The sequence below is a fragment of the Phascolarctos cinereus genome, unplaced genomic scaffold (genome assembly GCF_003287225.1).
Source record: "Phascolarctos cinereus isolate Bilbo 61053 unplaced genomic scaffold, phaCin_HiC Scaffold_3;HRSCAF=262, whole genome shotgun sequence".
Classification (NCBI taxonomy): Eukaryota; Metazoa; Chordata; class Mammalia; order Diprotodontia; family Phascolarctidae; genus Phascolarctos; species Phascolarctos cinereus.
Genome location: NW_027555736.1, coordinates 94,667,650 through 94,682,953, shown reverse-complemented (window position 1 = coordinate 94,682,953; position 15,304 = coordinate 94,667,650). Strand labels below are relative to the sequence as shown.

At 34.2% G+C, this 15,304-nt stretch overlaps 1 protein-coding gene across 1 annotated transcript in view; it reads left to right on the top strand.

Annotated features, from left to right (window-relative positions):
- Positions 1 to 15,304, top strand: part of ATRNL1 (attractin like 1) — a 1,198,805-nt gene that overhangs the window by 538,333 nt on the left and 645,168 nt on the right.

Sequence of the window (15,304 nt, the reverse complement as noted above, 5' to 3'; positions counted from 1 at the left end):
TTTGCTGAGGCTGGAGCTGTGCTGGCATGACTTGCACTGGACGGTGCTCCACTTTCACCCAGGCATGTCAGACTTTTCCTGCTGACGTACTAAGTTGTCTTTTGCTGGAAAATTATTTTACCCCATCTTTTTGTGGGTTCTGCTACTCCAGGATTTGTTTTATGACATTACTTAAAGGTGTTCAGAGTTGGTTTTGGGGACGGCTCAGGCAACTCATTGCCTTTTCTCTGTCATCTTGACTCCTCTCCTCTGATAGGTGCTTTCTGAGGGCCAGGGTAGGCAACTAATGAAAAACTCATCATCCATTGGCTGCTAATAAATTCTTTAGTAATAGCAACCAATTTACAGGGGTAGGGGGGGGATGCAAAATAGTTCTCAGTTCTATGTAGCCCCCATCTATTATTTCAGTAAATATTCTGGTAACATTTGGTCTTTCTGTCTTTGACCTCTTGCAATAGTGAGATCTCTGAGTGATAGGGTATGAATAGATTGATTGCTTTTCTCAAATATTTTTAAATTGTTTTCCCAGGTAGATGGGCTAATACTTAGCTGTGCCAGCAATGATTATTGTGCCTATCTTCCCACATTACCTACAACATTGACTATTTCTTAATTTAATCATTGCCAATTTTCTTTATATAAAGTAAAATCTCAGAAACATTTCAATTTTTATTTTAAAATGACTGATATGGTAAGTTTTTTTATATGCTTATTGTAAGTATTTAATTTTCTGGAAAATTGTTCATCTAGCTAGCCAGTGTGATAGTTTAGTAGGTAGAGTGTTGGACTTGGAATCAGGAAGATATGGGTTCACATCCCCATCCTGAGATAGCTGTGTCACCCTAGGCAAGTCACATAACTTCTTTCAGCCTTAGTTTCCTCATTCATAAAATAGTACCTTAAAGGGCTGATATGAGGAACAATGAGTTAATAATCAGTTCCTTGCATAGCTTGGATTTCAAGCTTTGGTAAGAGATATTTAATCCAGTTGTCATTGTTATTGTCATTTTTTCATACCAGAGTTTTTCTTAAGCTAGCTTCATTGATTGTGTTTTGGGACACTTGAAATGTATGTAACAAATATAATCTAATTTTCTTTTATAATCATTTCAATACCTTATTAGGTTAAGAAATGTCCCCCTCATCATAATTTTGAAAGGTACCACCCTTTCCCCCTAATATTTACATAATATGAATTTTATACTTAGGTCACATATTATGCATTTGAAATGTATCATAGTATTTGTATGAGATCCTCATCTAAACGTACTTTATGCTAAACTATGTTCTATTGTTTTCCCCACAAAAATTCTTGTTAAATAGAAAATTCTTCCCAGAGAAGTTCATGTCATTGAGTTTTTAAAACACTGAGCTACTGTTTGATGACTATTTTAATCACTATTATTCTACTTTACATATATAACTTCTTTATTTTAAGCAGTACCAAATAGTTTTGAAAATTACTGCTTTATTAGGATTACAATTAGGGTTAGTTAACAGTTGGAAATTGATAGTCTCTTCATTCCATTTTCCCATTATTTTCTTTTAAATTCTAGATTCTTTCTACAAATGAAATTTTGTTATTATTTTAGCTGTTTCTCTAATATAATCACCAAGTAATTTTTATTTTTACCACCAAATCTTTAAATTAATTTTGGTACTGTTATTATTTATGTTATATTGCTGTGGCTCAACCATAAACAATAACTATAACTTCAGTATTTAAGTATCATTTTATTTCTACAAAGAGTCTGATTGTACATATTGGTATATACATAATACCATAACTTAGAAAAGACTTCAACATGTAGAGTGGATCCTCTATTGTGGAATTATGGGAGGAATTGAAAATTAAACATTTAGATAAATTGCAATGTGCAATATTGAAGGATACATCCATGCTGTGAAATTAATGATTTATCAAAGTAAAGCCCTAAATGAATATTTGTTGGATGAATGAATAGATGAATTAAGAAATGAATGAATGCTTATAATCATACAAGCATTGCTTATAAACTTTGAAAGATCTACAAAAATTCCACCATCACATTAGATGGATCTCCTTTACAAAATTTACATGAGGCCCTGGTTAAAAGTTACACAGAACAAAAAGCTATGGGTAGGTGTACTCTATATTATTTGACAGAGAGGCCACATTGATGAGATCACATATCTATTAAAATATGCAAAGGCATTAATTTTCTGGGGAAAAAATGACTACTTTTTAAAATATTGCTTTCTAAAACATTTTGTTTTGATAGAAGATTCATTTTCTAATCAACTGCAAAACAAGTTATCCTCCCTCCACAAAATACATTACCTAATAACCATTAAACAAACCTACTGACTGTCATGATTTATACTGTTTATATATGTGACATTCCACTTTCCATTTTGTTATCCAAAAAGAACATGTGTTTCATCTTCAGTAGTATAGTAATAACATTATTTATATTATTTGACCTGAGTTTTGTCCTCTTTATTTCATTGTTTTGGTATTATTAATATTTTTGGTGACTATTTCCTTCTCTACCCTCACTAGCTTTCCCTGTTTCCCTGAATTCTTTATTGTCATTATTCCTTATCCTTTGTATTCTACCTCCTGCTGTCTTAGTTTTGCACAGGCGGTTCTTACTGTCTTGACCCATTCCCTCCCTTGTCACCTCCACTTCAGGAAATTCTTAACTGCCTTCAAAGCACAATTCAGATCATTTTTTCACATTCTTTCCTTATTGAAATCCTTTTATTACTTTGTATACATTTTGTATTAACTTAGCTGTATGTATGTTGTAACTTAGCTATGTGTATGTGTGTAATATGAGTTGTATAGCACATAAGCTCTTTGAGAACAGTCTGTTTCAGTCCTGTACAACATTTGGCCTGTTAAAGGATTTGGGGCAGCCCACGAAAAATGTAGAGAATGTATTTCTTCTTTCAGTCCCAATCATCTAGCACAGTGCCTTTACCCTATTAGATACTTAATAAGTGTTGTTGAATTAAATATTTGTTCCTGATGATTGGCAGACTTCTAGCAATGTGGATGAGTACACAATTATATCTGTGCCCATTTCTTCCTCATCACTTCAAAACAACAATACTTTCTTTTTTTAAAAAATTTTATTAATTTATTTTGATTTATCAACAATCACTTCCATATGCTTTTGAGTTGAAAATTTTTCTCCCCCTTCCTCCCTCCCCACCCTCCCCAAAGATGGCTACAATTGGATGTAGGCTTTACATTTACATACCTATGAAACACATTTTCACATTACTGAAGTTGTAAGTAAAAATTAAAACCACTATGAGGAACCATCAGAAAGAGGAAACAAAACTCAACAGAAGGTAAAAAATAAGTGATAGCAATTCGACTTCCATAGTTCTTTCTTTGGATGTGGACAACATTTTCCATCCCGAGGCTTCTGGAGACGTCTTAGATCCTTGTAATGCTGAGAAGGGTTCAGTTTAACAATTGGTCATCGCATAACATGGCTGTTATTGTGTACAAAGTCCTCTTGGTTCTGCTCACTTCACTTAGCATCAGTCCATACAAGTCTTTCCAGGTTTTTCAGAAGTCAGCCTGTTCATCATTTCTTATAGCACAATAGTATTCCATTACATTCATATACCACAACTTGCTTATCCATTCCCCAATTGATGGGCATCCTCTCAATTTCCAATTCTTTGCCACCACAAAAAGAGCTGCTATGAATATTTTTGTACATGTGGGTCCTTTTCCCATTTGTTTGATTTCTTTGGGATATAGCCCTAGAAGTGCTATTACTGGAACAAAGGGTATGCACATTTTTGTAGCCCTTTGGGCATAGTTCCAAATTGTTCTCCAAAATGGTTGGATCATTTCACAACTCCACCAACAATAAATTAGTGTTCCAATTTTCCCACACAAGATGTATACTTTCAAAAATAAAGTTTTGTGAGCAAATCTTTGTAGGAAAATCAGTAGAGGAACTGAATGAAGAAATGAGCAAGCAAAACAAAAAGTAGTTTGAAATGCAAATTCAGTGGACAAAAGAACCTTAATATTAAATTAGTCCATATGTTATGAAAAGGCCAAAAGATAATTCTTTGTTTACATCCGCCAAGAAAGAGACGAGAAAGTTAGTTATCTTTTAACTTTTCTCAGGGTTATTGAATGTGCTGAATTATTCTAATGTTTTAAACCTCAGTCCTAGGAAGGATGTATCCTCAATAGAAACAGGGGAATCTGGAGGGAGACTGAGTTTGGGACAAAAGATGAGTTCCATACTAGACATGTTGAATTTGATATTATTAAAACTATCCATAGTTAGAATGGGCTGCAATGGGAAATAGTGTATTTCTCCCCCACCCCACCCCCACCCTATTGGAGGTCATCAAATAGGTTAAATGCCACCTTGAAGTATTATGTAGTAGACTTCCCTTAATGGTATATGTAAGACTGAATGGGGGCTGAGGTCCTTTTCAACTCTAAAATTCTATGATTCTGGGATACCTATAGGATGTTGATTTGGGAATCTGAGTTTAACACATTCAAGGAACTATGTACTGTGGTTACAAGTAAGTACAACATCTTGTCCTGGAAATGCTCATTTAGCCCATCTGGGATTCAACTAGCATTTCTGCCCTAGGCCCTCTTCTCTTCTCCCTCTGTACTATTAAGCTAATATCATCAACTTCCCTGGTTTCAACCATGATTTCTGTGGGGATGGTGATCAGATTTATTTGTCTAGTGCTAACCTCTCTCCTGAGCTCCAGGTTCATATCTCCTACTGCTTATTGAACATTTTGAATTAGATATCTTGTAGACATCTTAAAGCCAACATATCCAAAACTGCTCTCATCCTACCCCCCAAAATCCCTTCACTTTTCCTATCTTCCCTGTTACTGTGGAGAGTACCACCACCATCCCAATCACCCTGACTTGTAACCTAGGTGTCAACCTCTGTTGCTTATTCTTATCCCATTTATAATAGGAGTTCAGTTTTTTCTGCCTTCATAATATTTTGTATATGCTCCCAGCAGTAGCTATGGGTTGGTTTCTCTGCCTCAGTTCCCTCCTGACTCTAATTTTTTCGTCCATTTATCTGTCAAATCAATCATCCTAAAGTGTAAGTTTGATCACGTCACACACATTCCCTCTCATTTAGCCAACTCCAGTGACTCTCTGTTGCCTCCAGGATCAAATATAAAATCTTCTACTTGGCTTTTAAGGTTCTCCATAACCTAGCCCCTTCCTAACTTTTCAGTGTTCTTGCTCCTTGCCTCCCCTAGCTCTCTGTTCTCTGTGATCCAATGACACCAGGCTTCTTGCCATTCCTGCCATATGACATGCACGTCTAGATTCTGGGCATTTTCACTTGCTGTCTTCCATGCTTGGAACTCCTCATCTTTGGCTCCTAGAACCCTACCTTCCTTCAAGTGTCAGCTAAAATCACACTTGTTAAAGAAGCCTTTCCTGATTCTCCTGAATGCTATGTCTTCATTCCATTGATTACTTTTAATTTAGTATGTATATATGTATGTAGTCCATAATTGTTTGAATGTTGTCCCTTCATTAGCTGTTAGTTTTTTGAGAGCAAGGATTGTATTTTCCCTTTATTTATATCATGAGAACCCAGCACAGTGACTGGAAGATATTAAACACATAAGTACTTGTTTATAGACTGACTATTAAATGTTCATACGAAGGACTGTTGTAGGCATTAGGGAATAATAACAAAAATTAAAGAATCTCTGCCCTCTGGGAGCTGACATTCTACTAGGAGGATATATTATGCAGATAAATACAAGGTAATTTGTGGAAGGACAATATGCTAACAATTAGAGTATTAGGGAAGAAGGTGATATCTGACCTGAGACATAGGTAAGGATTCCAAAAGGCAGAGAAGAAAAAAGAAAGAAATCTAAGCAACTAAGCAGCTAGCACCAATGTATAGAATCAAAAAATGGCATGTTTAGTTAGGGGAAGAGCTTGTAGTCCTTCCTAGAAAGAAGGTTGAATAGAGGAGGGGGAGATGGAAAAGAAACTTTCTCAGATATTTTGCATCCAGATAGTACAGGATCTTGAAAATCATGCTGAGAAATTTATATTTTTTCCCAGAGACAATAGGGAATGCCCAGGATATTTTTGAGCAGGAGTATAACACAATCATACTGAAATTTCGTTATGTCCATAGTAAGTTAGGATATTTTGGTGTTGAAGAATATTTTGTTGAAATTCAAATTACACATACTACAATGCAGTTTTACTCTGTTTCATTTGTTGCCCTTTTGCTTTTTAATAATTTATCTGACTTTATTTTTAATAGAAAGATAAAAAAGATAATTCATTTACTCCCAAACCTCTCTGCTTTCTTTGATAATATCTGGCTATAAAGTGCTTTATGTACAGAACAGGCTGTCAGAAAGTCAGTCAACGAGCATTTAGTAAATGCTTACTATGTGTCAGACACTAGGTTAAGTGCTAAACAAAGGCAAAGAAAAAAAGAAAGAAAAAGAAAACAGTATCAGCTCTCAGAAAGCTCACAGTCTGATGAGGGATCCAACATATAAGCAGTCTTGTACAAACAAGGTTTATACAGGATAAATTGGAAATCTTTGCAGAGGGAAAACATAAGCATTATGAGGGATCTGAAAAGACTTCTTGTGGAGGTGGTCTTGAGCTGAGATCTGAAGGAATCAAGGAAATAGTGATGAGGAAGTAGGGAATTCTAGGCATGGGGAATAACCAGTGAAAATGCTTGAAGTCAACAAATGGAGTGTCTTGTGTTAGGAGTGATTTTATGAAGGTAGTTTCAACAGATTGGATATGAGAGGTGAGATAAGGAGAGGAGTTAAGAATGACACCTAGGCTAATGTAATTATCATTTTCCTAAATATTAAAAAATAGTGAAAGAGCTAAATATTTTTAAAATTAATATGATTTTTACAATACAACCTTATTCTCCATGAATTTTTATACATACATACATACATATATATGTATATCTATATCTATATCTATATATATATATATATATATATATATATTCTGTGTTTATTTTTTTAACCACAGCATTCTAAACATGGTATTAGGCTTAGGAAATGTATCTTTGTTTGCCTGTTTTATGTACGTTATCAGTCATATTTTTTATTTATTTTTTTGCCTCTACTCATCTAGTTTCATTTATTCCTATGTAGAAATAAAATGAGTGCAAATATTTGCTACCTTTTGGTTCATTTTTTTTTTGCTTTGCTCAGAGATGTTGAAACATTAATATTTGTTATTCTTTAAATGTTTTGGGGATTTTAAAGGGGTCTTGTTCACTATGATGATTTATTTATTTATTTAGCTGAAGCAGACATCTACATAATGAAGAAAAAGTCAAAGAGTTGAGGTCAATGTCAATAGCCTTCGTAAGTCATGTGCCCACAACTGAACATAGTATGTCAGATGTAGTCTGACAAAGGCAAAGTACAGAGAGATTGTCACACCATTATTACTATAAACTACGTCAGTAGCTTCCCTTAATAAAACCCAAGATCTCAACAGTATTTTTAGCTAACATATTACACTGCTGACTTTTCCTGAGTTTATAGTCCACTAAAATCCCAGAATCTTTTTTTAGAAGATAAAAAAACAAACTACTGTTTAATCATACTTCCTCCATATGAGACTTGTAAAGTTGGTTTTTTGAACTTAAGTATAGATTTTATATTGAGCCCCATTGAATATCATTTCATTTAACATTTTATTTTCCCCAATTACATGTAAAACAACATTCATTTTAAAAAATTGTGATCCAAATTCTCTATCTCCCTCCCCATCTCCTCACTGACAAGGTAAGCAATTTGATAGACGTTATACACATATAACCATGCAAAACATATTTCCATATTGATAATGTTGTAAAACAAAACAAAGGCCAAAATAAAAACTGAAAAAAATAAAGAAAGTAAAAAAAGATATGTTTCAATCTGTATTTAGACTTCATCAGTTTTTTTCCCTGGGAATAGATATCATTTTTTTTCATTCAGAGTTATCTTGGATCATTGTATTGCTAATAGCTAAGTCATTCGTAGTTGATCCTCTTACAATACTGTTGTGTACAATGTTCTCTTGGTTCTACTCATTTTATTTTGAATTAGTTCATGTAAGTATCTCCAGGGTTTTTTGAGAGCATCTAGCTCATCATTTCTTTTTCTTTTTAAATTAATTTATTTTGAATTATCAACAATCACTTCCATAAGCTTTTGAGTTTTAAATTTTTCTCCCTTTCCCTCCCTACCTTCCTCCGCAAGACGGCACGCAATCTAATGTAGGCTATACATATACATTCCTGTAAAACTTATTTTCACGTTAGTGATGTTGTAAGGAAGAATTAGAACCAATAAGGAAGAATTAGAACCAATAGAACCAGAAAGAGGAAACAAAACACAACAGAAAAAAAAATAGCAAATAATATGTTTCAATCTGCATTCAAACTCCATAGTTCTTTCTTCTTTGTGGATAGCATTTTCCATTGTGAGGCCCTTGGAGATGTCTTAGATCCTTATATTACTGAGAAGGGTTAAGTCTATCAATATTAGTCATCATGCAATGTGGCTGTTACTGTATACAATGTTCTCCTGGTTCTGTTCGCTTCACTCAGCATCAGACCATACAAGTCTTTCTAGGTTTTTCTGAAGTCTGCTTGCTCATCATTTCTGATATCACAGTAGTATTCCATCATAATCATATACCCCAAATTGTTCAGCCATTCCCCAATTTATGGACATCCCCTCAATTTCCAATTCTTTGCTACCAGAAAAGAACTGCTATCAATATTTGGGCATAGTTCCAAATTGTTCTACATAATGGTTGAATCAGTTCACAATTCCACCAATAGTGCTTTAATGTCTCAATTTTTCCATGTCTCCTCCAACATTTATCATTGTCCTTTTTCTGTCCTATTAGCCAATCTAATAGATGTGAGGTAGTACCTAAGTATTGTTTTAATTTGCATTGCTCTAAACAGTAGTGATTTAGAGAATTTTTTCATACGGCTTTCAATAGCTTTGACTACTTCATCTGAAAAATGACTTCATATTTTTTGATCATTTGTCAATTGAGGAATTGCTCTTATTTTTTTATAAATTTAACACATTTTTCTATATATTTGAGAGATGAGGTTTTTATCAGAGAAACTTGCTTCAATTTTTTTTCACAGTTATGATTCCTAACTGTATTTACTTCCATCCTATTCCTGCATGTTTATTCTATTCTCTTTCCTTTCCTTCTGTCCTTCCTCAAAAGTGTTTTACTTCTGATTATTGCCTCCCCCAAGATGCTCTTCCTTCTATCACCTCCCTTTCTGTTATCCCCTCCCCTTCTATTTTCCTGTAGGGTAAGACAGATTTCTATATGCAATTGAGGGTGTATGTTATTCCCTCTATGAGCCAATTCTGATGAGAGTAAGGTTCACACATTCCCTGCCATCTCTCCTATCTTCTCTTCCACTGTAATAGCTCTTTCTTGCCTCTTTTATGGGAGATAATTTATTCCATTCTACCTCTCCCTTTCCCTTTCTCCCAGTGCATTCCTCTTTCTCACCCCTTAATTTTATTTTTAAAGATATCATCCAATCACATTCAACTCACACCTGTACTTCTGTCTACATACACTCCTTCTAACTGTCTTAGTAATAAGAAAGTTCTTATGAATTACAAGTATCATCTTCTCATGTAGAAATGTAAACAGTTTAACTTTATCAGGTCCCTTATGATTTCCCTTTCCTATTTACTTTTTTATGTTTCTCTTGAGTCTTGTATTTGGAAGTCAAATTTTCCTTTTTTTCTTTTTTTTTAATTTTATTAATTTATTTTGATTTATCAACAATGATTTCCATATGCTTTTGAGTTGAAAATTTTTCTCCCCCTTCTTCCCCCCCACCCTCCCCAAGATGGCGCACAATCTGATATAGGCTTTACATTTACATTCCTTTTAAACATATTTTCACATTAGTGAAGTTGTAAGTAAAAATTATAACCAATAGGAGGAACCATCAGAAAGATGAAACAAAACTCAACAGAAGGTAAAAATAAATGATAACGATTTGGGAAGTCAAATTTTCTATTCAGCTCTGGTGTTTTCATCAGGATTCCTTGAAAGTCCTCCATTTTATTGAATGACCTTTTCTTTCCCCTGAAGCATTATACCCAGCTTTGCTGGTAGTTGATACTTGATTGTAATCCTAGTTCCTTTGCCCTCCATAATATTAATACTCCAAGCCCTCCAATCTTTCAATGTAGATGCTGCTAAATCTTATGTTATCCTGATTGTGGCTCCACAATATTTGAATTGTTTCTTTCTGGCTGCTTGTAGTATTTTCTCACTGGTCTGGGAGCTCTTGAATTTGGCTGTAATATTCCTGGGAGTTTAAATTTTGGGATCTCTTTCAGGAAGCTATTGGTGGATTCTTTCCATTTCTATTTTACTCTCAGGTTCTAGAATATCAATGAAGTTTTCCTTGATAATTTCTTGAAAGATTTTTTTCATGACTTTCAGGAAGTTGAATAATTTTTAAATTCTCTCTCCTTGATCTGTTTTCCTGGTCAGTTGTTTTTCCAATAAGATATTTCACCCTGTCTTCTATTTTTCATGCTTTTGGTTTTGTTTTATTGTTTCTTAATGTCTCATAGAGTCATTAGCTTCCATTTACTCATTTCTAATTTTTAAGGAATTATTTTCTTCAATGAGGTTTTGCACCTCCTTTTCCATTTGGCCAATTCTATTTAATGAGTTCTTTTCTTCAGAGAATTTTTGTGCCTCTTTTTCCATTTGTCCAATTCTACTTTTTTAAGGAGTTCTTTTCTTTGGTGAATTTTTGTATATCTTTTTCCATTTGCCCAATTCTACTTTTCAAGGCATTCTTCTCCTCATTGGATTTTGTACTTTTTTTATAACCATTTAGCCTATTCTGTTTTTTAAAGTGTTATTTTCTTTGGTATTTTTTATGCCTCCTTTATCAAGGTGTTGACTCTTTTTTCTTGATTTTCTTGCATCACTTTTCTTTCTCTTCACACTTTTCCTGAATCTTTCACTTCTCTATCAAGAAATTGGTAGAATGTTTCACCATTAGTCTTCTAGAATTCTGGTTTGTTATTACACTACTCACACTCCCTAATTCTATCAAAGTTGTTTGCCATATTTTAATCATTGTGGAAATCGTTCTCCTGGTTCTGTTCATTTCACTCTGCACCAGTTCATAGTTACTTGATTTGTAAAATTATTTTTGAGCTCTTCCAAGGCCTGAGACCAATTCATATTTTTCTTGGAGGCTTTGGATTAGGACCTTTGACTTTCTGTCCTCTTGATTGTGTGTTTTGATCTTCTTTGTCACTGTAGTAACTTTCTGTCATCAGATTTTTTTTCTGTTGTTTGCTCATTTTCCCATCCTATTTCTTGACTTTGAACTCTTTGCTAAAGTGGAGCTCTGCTTCCATCATAGAGGGTGACTATCTCAAGCTTCAGGGGGTTTGTGCAATTGTTTTCAGATATAGTTCTAGGGCATGTAAGTCTTCAGTTCTTCCAAAGTGGTATGATCTAAGGAGAGGTGTTTATTACTCTCCTGGCCTGTGCTCTAGTCTGTGAGCAACCACAGCACTCTTTTCTGCCCTAGAATTGTGACAGGGATCCCTTCTCTATCATGACTGCAACTGCTGGTGTGCTAGTGCTCCTCCTCACCTTGGAACTGCCACCCAGGACTGTCACCCGAATCTGAGTATGGGCAAAGCAACAGAGTTCTGCTCCCAGTTCCAGTAAAGAGACCCCTGTTATCTCCTTCTGCCTAGTTGTTTACCATCTATGGGTTGAGAATTCTAGAAGAAGCCACTGCTTGTGCTGTTTCAGTGGCTCCTAAGGCCTGCTTTTGGTTTAGTGGGGCTGCAGCTGGGGCTAGGGCTATGCTGGCAGGGCCTGCATTGGATTGTGCACTGGGCTCTCACTGAGGTGCAACAGACGTTTCCTGCCAAACATTTAAGTTGTCCTGGGCTGAAAATTTATTTCATGCTGTCCTTTTGTGGGTTCTGCTATACCAGGATTTGTTTTATGGCATTATTTAAAGGTGTTCAGAAGGCTTAGGGGAACGCTCAGGCAAGTCCCTGCCATCTTTTCTCCACCTCCCATTGCATATCATCTTCTTAGAGTCAGCTTAATAAACATTCCAGTTTCATAGGGATCTGGAATCACCAGATCTTGCCAACTCCCTTCCCAGTAATTGTCTAGTTTGTTTTGTTTGAGGCAGTCCCTTTCCTGATCTCACACTTTTACACAAGTCTAATCTCTCTTCTATATGAGAGCCCTTTCAATATATGAAGATATGCAGCATGTCTCCCCTAAGTCTTCTTTTCTCTAGGTTAAGCATACTATTTCTTTCAACCAATATTAATGTGTCATCTCCAGCTTAATAATCTCCTTTCTAAAATGTGATACCCAGAAATTAACAGGATACTCTGGATCTCATTTTATTCCTGCTGAGGTCAGTATGACTACCAACTGCTGGAAGCTTTCTTATGTACTCTAAAATTGCATTAGCTTTCTTGGCTACTATGTAACAATGTTAAGTCATATTGACCTTATATTCCATTAAATAGATAGATTTTATATATGTATATATATATATGTGTGTGTGTGTGTGTGTGTGTGTGTGTGTATATATATATATATAATATATGTACACATTTTTTGAATCAGCAAAAATTTCTTCCTTCTTTCCCTCCCTTTACAAGTCCCTCTACCCCAGTGAGAAAAAAAGTAACAAAAAACAGTTAAAAACACTGATAGTCAAAAAATTTTCTGCCTTGAATATGTCCTCTGTGTGTATGTGTGTGTGTGTGTGTGTATATGTGTGTGTGTGTATCATTATTCATGCTGAATCCTTCACTTCTCTATCAAGAAGTTGGTAGGATGTTTCACCATTAGTCTTCTAGAATTCTGGTTTGTTATTACACTACTCACACTCTCTAATCCTATCAAAGTTGTTTGCCATATTTTACTCATTGTGGAAATTGTTCTCCTGGTTCTGTTCATTTCACTCTACACCAGTTCATAGAAATCTTTCCCAGTTCTTCTAAAACAGTCTTCATCAAAAAGTGACAGATCTTTTTTTTCTAATTAACACTTTTGTGTCTCTTCAATAGGATTTGAATTTTTTTAGGAGAATGACTAGCTTGCTTTTGCATCTTTATCCCTAGCACCTTACACAATATCTGGCAAATAATGTGCTTCACAAATGTTTGATCCTAAATTCTGTTACTTGGAATAAAGCGATCCTATTAACTGTTTTTCACATCAAAGCTAAGATTAACTTGTAATTTCTACAAGAACCTTTTCCTGATCCCCTCCAGCCTGTGTTCATTTCATATATGTTTCTATGTGTACATGTTATCTTCCCCCCAGTAAAACGTAAGCTCTTTAAGGGCAGAGAGCAGAGATATCTCATTTTTGTCTTTGTACGTTCAGCAACCAGCAGAGAAAGGCTGAGCTCTTAGTAACTACTTAATAAATGTTTGTTGATTAATCAAGTAAATACATGAACCAACATTGGGAAGGGTTTCTTTTCCACATGGACTATGCACATTATATGGTGTTCAAACATTTATTTATTTAAGACAGTATAAATCAGTATGAGGCATGGAAAAGGCCTTGAATATTATATTTTCTCTATTGTCAAAGCTGGAAATAATTTAAAATTGTACATGTTATATCTTTGGATGAAAGTAACTTTTAATTAAGTCTTTCACTTTGTGAAAGTACAAAAATGATTTTAAATGAGAAAAAGAGAGAATTTGATTTTAGGGGGCATGGCTTATGACCAAGCTACAAATTCACATTTAATAAATTAGGTTTTAAAAACTAATATCACTTCATTCTGATTTCTATTGACATAAACTACAAAACTGAATTTGTTTAGAAAATACTTTGATAAACTCTATTCATCTGTGTGTGAGGGGTGTAAAAATCAATATGGTGGTATTATTTGCAAAGTAATAAATTTACTTCTCAATTCAAATCCAGAAGAGGCACCCTGAAGGATTGAAAGAAAATTATACTGATCTGATATAGATGGGGTTTTATCTTTTTTTTGGGGGGGGTGAAGACTTGATCCATGTCTTTCTAATCTATTCCCTTTGGCTTTTATTTAGTGCTCATATGAAAGAGTTATAGTAAAGCTACATAAACATTGTTCTAAATCAGATTAGCTTTTTTGTTACTTGTTTTGCTTTGGCCTTGCAGTACTATTTTCACTACTTGGATATTTTGTTCACTTATAAGATGTAACTTAATTTAGTAAGAATACATTGCTAACATTAAAATTGTTTCAATATTTTCTTTTTTTTCTTTCTTTGTTGTGAAGTGCTCTATTAAATGATGCACTTGGTTGTTGCTCTGCAGCAGATTACAGCATTTTCTTTTGTCAGAGCTGGCGCTTTATAAGGTTTTTTAATCTTATTTTATTTCCCATTTAAAATCATTTAAGATATAATACTATATGTCTTAAATAATGGTTAAAATTAAAACATTACTTTTGAAGAATTCAGAAAATCAAGTGTTTATCAGTTTTATTTTTTTAGCTCAACACAATTGTTAAACACAGAATGTGTATAGATAATCATAATTAACTCTTTGAGAAGACAATTTTATTACAGAGATGATGGCATAGATTAGCCAATTAATAGCAGCAGTAACTTTACATTTTTACTTTCCTTATTTTTTATTTAGAACCTAAATTTTTTCTTGTAGATTTTTTTACTGTCAAAAATATGGTATTTAATGGTGACATTTTGATAAGGGGGACATTCTCTTGCCAAGAATGAACCTAGTAGTCACAGCTTTCCATTGTCTGATACCCATTACCATTTATATAGAGGCAAAATTGAAGTAGAATGAACTTTACTAACTATTATTTTCTGAGCTCAAAATCCTAGTAATTCTAAATAAGTGGAAGTGAGATAGGTAATTAGGGAATGTGATGTAGTTGAAAGGTATGTGGTGTTTATTGTGTTGATAAATATAGGATGTTTGTAATGTGTGTGGTATATGAAATAACATCTTCTCAAAGATAAGAGACCATCATGTATGTTATCAGTGTAGTAATGATTATTAACCTGATTTTAAATAATACTATCTGTGTGGTGCCCAGGGTCATTGAGGATGTTCAATAAATTCCCAACTCCATTCAATTTTGCCCTTACCTTTCTGTTTTTACAGGTGTTACTCTTCTTCCTTTCCTGAATTCGTTTCTTTGAACTTCATTATGTGTTGATGATAGCCATTATCAAGGAGCTT